This window comes from Canis lupus, chromosome 20 (genome assembly GCF_003254725.2).
Source record: "Canis lupus dingo isolate Sandy chromosome 20, ASM325472v2, whole genome shotgun sequence".
NCBI lineage: Eukaryota > Metazoa > Chordata > Mammalia > Carnivora > Canidae > Canis > Canis lupus.
This window is the reverse complement of record NC_064262.1, coordinates 31,448,343-31,456,723: the sequence shown is the minus strand read 5'-3', so window position 1 is coordinate 31,456,723 and position 8,381 is coordinate 31,448,343.

The window sequence follows — 8,381 nt, the reverse complement described above, 5'->3', positions numbered from 1 at the left end:
TCTTAAACACAGCTTGACCTCTCGAATAGAAGTATGGGTGTTCTAGACTTGTGATTATTAGAGTTTAGTTGAGCTCATTAGCAATAGTCCCATCAATGGAATTCCTCAGACAAATCTAGAATTGAAAGCACATCTCAGGTTTGCCTTCTCCTCTGGGTTTATTCAAACTCAAACCAAATGCAGACCACAGGTTCCCAAAACAACAAACCAGAAAAGAAGCCATACCTGGCATTGTAAAGATGCTGGATTCCATCTCTGTAAAGAAGAGTTTATTTTTGTTGTCCTAGCCTTAGGAGAGGAACTCAGGAACACACTGGTGCTTTCAGACTTGTGCCACTAACAGTCTTTTCAACTTGCATTACTTCACTGTGTTTCTGAATGCTGTGATGATTTTTCTTCTTGCCTGTGTGTCATTCCTGAATTTGCTTCTATCTACTGGAAGTAGTGATTTGGCAGGCATCGGCACTTTTTCCATGTTTAATTAATTCCTCTAATTTTGTGGTAAATGAGAATAATGGGGCTTAATTTTGCTATTTATGTAAAATTGATTGGTAATTATGGAGAGCACAGGAGATTTGGCTTTACAAACGAAAATTAAGTGACCTCTCCATCATGGTGCCTTGGCATGCCTCATTCACTCATAGGAAAAAGCAGAAATGGCAGCAAAGCAGATGTTGAATGGGAGATGAATGTAGGTTTTATGACTTCTGCAGAAGTTGAAATATGGAAATTTGTGGGGTTTTGTTTAAAGATCTAAATGAGCTCAAACCAGAATCATATCAGAACATGTGAAGGACAGAAATCTGTTTGGGTTTTATCCTCTCATACTCGATATGATTGGTCATTTTAATTCCAATATATCCTAATCTATTGTGCTCTGATCAAAGCAGGGGATAGTGAGAAGGGGGAGGAGAGGTCTTTCCTTGAAGTGATCTATGTTAAAGGGAGATAATATAGAAGGGGGTCCCAAGATGGGAAGATTTTAGAATTATTTTCTCTCTTTCCAAACTTTAGGTCCAGATATCCCAGATTATCATTTATCTCAGTAAATGATACTTATATTGTATGCAATGGGAAATAGTTTGCTCTATGTAGAGATCTAGGCATACATATCTATATCTACATGGTTATCTCTCTCTCTCTCTCTACACACACACACACACACACACACACACATTTCATCTTTGCTTTCTATTCAAGAAGGCTTAAGCACCTTACCATAACAATGAGAATTATTATGATCACTAAGTATCAGTATTTAATTGTTATCATGATATGATTTATTTGTTAAAAAAGACAAAAGAATTTGATTTTGCTTCTGTTTGGTACCACCAAAATTCAATTCCTTGGTGGACGACATTCAAATTATGGCTAGTTGGCAGCAAGGGTGGTAGTCATGATGAGACAAATCGTGTATCTTTACTCGGTAGGGGTGTGGCAGATGTTAGTTTTGGAAGCTTATATTCAACCACAAAGATCACCTGGAAAGGACTTGTGCTGTTTAGCCACATACACATATTAATAATGGACAATATCTTAATTTGCTAATACTAGTTACATGTTGTATATCTTTAATTTGGAAGCCCTGAGAAGAATATATATGTGTGTGTATACACACACACACAAACACACACACACACACAGTTTGAAATAAGTGCTATGCTTTTATCTCAGTACTACCCTTCATGTAGTTTCCTGATTTTTGCATGACAATGAAATGGACAGAAATATCTGATAGTACCTATTTTCCCCTAAGTTAATTTTTTCCTTCACTAAAGTGATTCACCCTACTTAGTGCTTTGGAAATCAACATGGGGTTACAAGAAAATTCACGTTTAAAAGAGCCTTTGCTTCTCACTGAGAACAAGAACAGAATGCCCAAAATCCAGTGCCAACAGGATGTGCCCTGGTTTGGTAATTCCCTGGCCATGATCCATTTAGAATCAAATCACTGTGGATCAGGATAAGCATTCTAAGTACTTTAAAACATTCCCTCCACTGAAGTTTAAGGTGGAAAACAGAGTTGAGACAACAGAAAGGCCTAAGGGATCAATTGCAAATACCACTGCAAAATGAAAAATATTTCCTTATCTTTTTTAATTGATCTCACACCTGTGATCTCCCAATACAGTTTTGATAGCATTAAAACTCAGGGACTTACACTGTCATCCTGAAAAACTAATTTGAAGTACCCAGACAAGAAGCTAAATTTATTCTTTCAGATTTGCTTTCTTGCTCTCAAAAACCTACTTTATGGTAGATCAAATCAAATGATCAATGCTTATTAAAACTTTTGAATCAGGAGATTTTGGGTAGCAAAATGTTTGGATTTTCCTGAATCATCACATAAAAATTGTCAAGGTGACGAGATATGCCACAGCCCATAGAATATAAGTAGGTGTTACCATCTGTGAGGGAGAAAACAAAGGAAAGTAATGGGTCATCTGACAGACATGAGAACAGGAGAAAGAACCCCTGAGATAGCCAAAGGATACTAACTGGAATGCGTGGCAGGCCAATTTTAAATTGGTAGCTAAAACTGGGAGTGATTTTGCTGCATGCCATGAGAGAGGTGTGCTGTTGGGGATGGAACAGTCTTGTCTGTATGAACTCTCAAAATTGACCTTCCAGGGTCCTTTCAGGACATGGCTGTATACCAAGGAGTAGTTGCTGGGCATGGAATCAAAATTGACCAGGACAGGGTCAATAGATACAAAAGAAGGGGAAAGTTCAGATAAAAATAGGGGAGAGGAACAGAGAACAGGAATCTCAAAACAAAACAAAAAACAGACCACTGTATTTTCAATACAATATTTAATAAAAATTGGAAGTACTTGATACTACATTAAGTAGTAGTACAGTTGAACTTCATAGCTTAAGAGTTCAAAGAAACTAACATAGAAATGAGTAAAAGAAAAGCTTTCAGGTAAATCTCACATAAAGTTGTAATATGAAAAAATGAAAGTAAGTAGTAGAATATATCCTCATAGAGGATTAAAGTGTGCCAGAAATAGATGCTCAAAAAACAGATTAAATTGTGACATTTTATTTCAAAACAATCTAAAAGACATTAAGAAAATGGTAAAAGATATGAAAAAATAATATAAATAAAAATTCAAAGTACATGAGTTAGTTTAAAAAAGAATTATAATTTTTTTAAAGTTAGAAATAGTGGCCAAACTAGAAGGAAAAAAAGAGTATATAAACACAATAATAGCATCTCAAGAAAAATAGACAAAAACAAAGGAATTTTTAAAAATAAAAAACAGATAAAAATGATTCATATGAAATTGAGAAATATCAAAGATAGGCAAAGAAGATCTAACTATATGGATACAAGGAGTTCCTGAAAAAGGAAACTGCAGCAAGGGAGCAGAGCAAATACTAAAAAGGATAATTAAGAATATGTCTCTTGAATAAAAAAAAAAATGATATTGAAAAGGCACACTTTTCAATATCAGCCAAATGCAAGATACATTCTAGTAGAATATCTGGATTTAAAAAAAGAAAAACAGGAGAACAAAAACAAATGGGGCACTTAGGTGAAAGGAACACACAACTTACAAGGGAAAAAGAATTTCATCAGACTTTATGATAGCAATGCTTTAATACAGAAGAGAATGGAATAAAGAAGACATAAGGAAAGAGTTAATGTCAAAAAGGATCTTCCAGTATAAAAGGCACAGATAAAAATAACATGTAAGAGTATCTTCCCATCACGGTTTCTGTTTGTCTTTTAATAAATCTACTAGAGAATTAGCTTCAGATCACCAGAATGACTAGAGATATCAGTGTAAACTGACATTAGACATTAAATGAACTTGTATATCTATGACTAAAAAAAGGGGAAGATTTTGCTAAGTAGTGGTTATATTTAGAATTTGAGCACTAATTACTATTGACATTGGGTGAAACAAAAAGCAAAAACGGAACACGATGTGTCTTCAGGTGAAACAACACACCTCCACCATTAGTCTTGCTAAAGGGGTCACCTTTGATATAATCAAACCTCTGGATTTGGCTTTCAACTTGGGAGAAATACCCAGGACAGAGGAGCATGTTTTGAATTGCCCATAAGTGTGAAACCCACAAAACTCAGACAGTGGGAAACTCCACAGGCAAGTGACACAGGTTCTTTAACAGATACCTACTGAGGGATGGAAGGGGGAAATATCTCAACTAGCAGACCTTCTCCATCTTGCTTGTATATTGGAAAAATAGAAGAAGAATTTAAGAATTCATATAAAACTTTTAGAATTCTTTAAAACTTTGGTTTTATGATGAGAAAATTTAGGAAAGACTTTACAATGATAGAAATAGTATTTATGAAAGCCTATCACGTGACTCATACGATACCAATCTTACATCTATTCTCTCCAATCTTCACGATGAGTCTGTGAAATAGTGACTGTTACCCCATTTTATTTTTGAGGAAATAGAGACACTGAAAGTTTAAGTAAATTGCACAACAGACTTACAACAAAGTCAATGTGCTAAACTGTAGCCCATAATTTTCAATGACATCTTATAAAAAATTATATTTCAAATGTAGGTTAAGAAGCCTACATTTCAATCTTAATGTTATCACTTAGAAACCTGAAAAGGCCACTTGTGTTAATAAGTCTTTTGTTATTGTCCATACATAAAGCTAAGCAGACTGGTGAGGGAGTACGACTTGAGTATTAACCATACTGGCTTCTAAGCACCGGCATATCAGAGAGAATTTATATAGGAGTTAAAGATATGACATCTCCAGTGAGCCAAAAATTAACTCCTTTTCTGTGCTTTGAGAAGAATTGTCGGCTACTGCTTCTAAACATTTTATCACTTTCAATCTTATTTTGCATCTCTCATTTTATGGAGATTTTGTTTAGCTACTTACTTAAAATCTTGGTTTCTGATAGAATCAGAACAAGAAGATGTTGATGATGCCCCTGAAGGCAAAGTGAGAAATCATTAAACTGTATCAGTATTCTGCAACTGGTCCCTGAGACTCTGGAGCTAAGCTCCTTGAAGAAAATACCTGCTGAGACCCTGACCCAATGTAACTGGCCTGAATATTCCATGCATGGTAAAGAGGGAGCAGTCTCTTAATATGGCACTGGTTTTAGGGAATTTCTCATTCTGTTTGACATACAAATTTATAATCTATTTCATCCCATAATGTCTTTATTCAGATGTCTCCCTGGGAAGCAGCATGATCTTGCAGCATCATGGACCACCCCAGAAATTTCTGGAGGGAATTGCAATAATAATTTTTCAAATTGCTCTAAGGCCAAGAGTTTCATCTATAGAACTTTTCCTTTCTATTTCCTTCCCTGTCCAACTCATTCTCACTCAGCTTAAAGCCCATCTTGAAATGGTGTTAAATCTAATACCACTCTCAGATTTCATCAATCTTTGAAGTTGGCCAGAGCTGCATACAGTAAAAAGGCAAGCAAAAATGGGCCTCTATAAATTAGAGACTGGAAAGTACCTATTAGAGCACCCAGATTCTGACAAAACTTTCCCCTCCAATATACAGAGCTTGAAAATTGAACTGGTATTCTCAGAAATGCCTACATTTTTTTTAAAAAACCCTTTGTAGTGGTTTCTGATGCCTTGTGCACCCATTCCTCCATACTATCTTGATTCCTTTACTTTTGATTTAAAAATAAAAGTGATAACTTTTGCCACATTACAGACTTACCAGAATTCTTCATTTCTCCATAATCTGGATGTTGTTGATTTAATCCCTGTCTTGGAGGGTTTAGGGTCCTACAGAATTGGTATAAATGAACTTGAACCCCTGCCCAGGAATATAGAGACCCACTGAGCAATATTTCACATTGAAAGTCAATGCATGTTTAAGGATACAAAGAAAAAAGATTAGCCATTGGTGTGTTTCAGACCTAGGAAACATCAAACCAGAGAAAACAATCCTTTCCTCCTTAGAAGACTTTGTGGAGGAAGGGGATTTTTAGGAGCTGTTTAAATGATGGACGAGAGACCACTAACTTCACAAACATTCTGTGTTCATAAATAAAATAGCTTCAAATCACTTAGGTATTACAAGAAGAGTATTAAACAAGACACAGCCAGTGCTAAGTTAGGAGTGCCCTTTAAATTTGATCAACCAAACTAGTCTTTAGAAAATCTAATCTTTGCTTCCAAATGTTGGTGTGTAGATATTTGTGCTTTTATGTGTGTCATATCCAATTTTGGTTGATATGGACAATAATTTTAAGGACTGTATAAAATAAGATCCATAGAATTATTGAAAAATGTAATAAATTAGTACAGCAAAATGTGTTTGGGATTGATTGGGGCTGTTTTGCATGACTTGGTAAAGGTGAAGTGTCATCTCTCTTCTCTTCAGATAAATCAGTTTAGTTATTTCAATGAAAGATTTTTATGGAAAATGATCACACTCTTTTCTACTATAAACTTTCAGACTATAATTTTTATAGCAGTCAGGTCTCCCTTATTATATTTTATTTGAACATCAGATTTCTATTTCAGTTTTTAGGAGGAACTTAATAATTTACTAGGTGATTTATCAAAATCTTGTGATCTTAAGTAAATACCCGTAATATTGCTGGTTTATTTATTTATTAGCTATCAGTAAGAAAAATGTCAGGAATCCCTAAAAGATGTAATCACAGGTTCTATTTTAGACCAATCTTTGAATGACTTGAGTAAATCACCTTATATTTCTGGGCTTCAGCTTCCCTATCTGTCCAAAATCCAGAATGTCTAAATGTTTTATTCTCATCAATACCAAATTGATACAGAAATGAGTAGGTGCATGCATAATCTGATGGACAGATTGGAAGCATGAGTGAATGCATGATTGGGTATGTAGATAGATGCATGTTAGGGTGTGTGGATGGATAAGTGGGTTGATAAGTAGATGGATACATGGGCAAGTGCATAGATGGGTTCAGGGTTAAGTGTGTGGATGAATACATGGGTGCATGGGTGAGTGCATAGATGAAGAGCAGGGTACATGGATGGATTCATGAACTGAAGGATGGTGAGAAGGAAGGATAGGAGGGCACAAAAATTTTTTTAAAATTTATAAAAAATGAAATAAATTCAATGGAATAAAATTGTATTGAAATAAAATTGGAGAAAATGCTAAAATTCATTAAATGTTTATTCCTTCCCAAGGACACTAGTGTACCTAATATATTTCACAAATAATTTTTAAAACTTTGTGTCAAGTCCCATGCTAGTGTTTTGTATGTTTTTATTTGTAAGAAGTCTCTGCAATTGATACAGCTGAACACTTTTCAATGAAAGCTCTCCAACTTTATAAGAACTTTGCAATTAACAAGAACAACCTCTTATTATTTATCTTCTATCCAGTCCAGTTCATTGTCAGATCTGTAAAAAGAGGTACTAAAGATCAGTCTGAAGGGTTCCTCAGTCCATGGAGAGCCCCATGGTATACATAAAGCCAACCAAGAGAGCTATTGTTGTGTTAATTTGTTTTGTTAGATTAATGATTCTGCTGTTAATATTTAACCTTTTGTCAAATTGTGATGCATAGGGTTGTACATCTAGATCAATACAAATGAATAATGGGACAGGCAAATTTTTTCATCTCATTTCTTTTTCCACTAGTACACAACACTGTTTTATTGGCAGTGTGTTTCAAATGGCCCGTAATTAATTAAACAGAGAATGAGGTATCCTTTTATCACATGAAAAGAAAGACCATTGGGTAAACTACTATCTTCATTTTTCCTATGAAGTGAACTGGGGCTGATTTATATTTATATTTTTCCTAAATTTTCTTTGTCTTTAATCTTTCCTGAGGATTTGGAATAGGTCTGGTTTGAAGGGAGGGACATGGTATGCTTCATGAAATGCTGGCAGGTCAGGTGCAATGCACTGTGTCTAGAGAGGCAAGTCTGAAAGCTTCTATGTGTTTTGGTGATTAGCAACATCCAAGGTGTAACTGCCAATGGTGCTAAGTAACAAATGAATTACACCTGGGAATTCCTTCCAATGACAAGGTCTAAAATTACAGCACTTTTTCCTCAAATAGACAAGAATGATAAAGTACAGGTCTCCTTCTCCTTAGTCTCTCACAGTATCACTTTGCCAGTTCTTAATTGTAAAGGCATCCTTGTTTATCTGTTCTCTCAACAAAATTTTTCAGGGCAAAATCCTCACTCCACATAGTGCCCAGGCTATGTAGCATAATGCCTTGGAACATGATATACACTGAATAAATCTCCTCTGCTGTATTCTTGCTGACGAGTTGTTTCTTTTCTTCCTAAGAAGCTTTGATTTTTATCTCCCATTGCTGTAATTCAGAGCTTCTTGGTGGTCCCTTACCGGAGAGGTGCCTGAGATTGGATGAGTGAACAGAAAACTTAGAGACCAGCAGT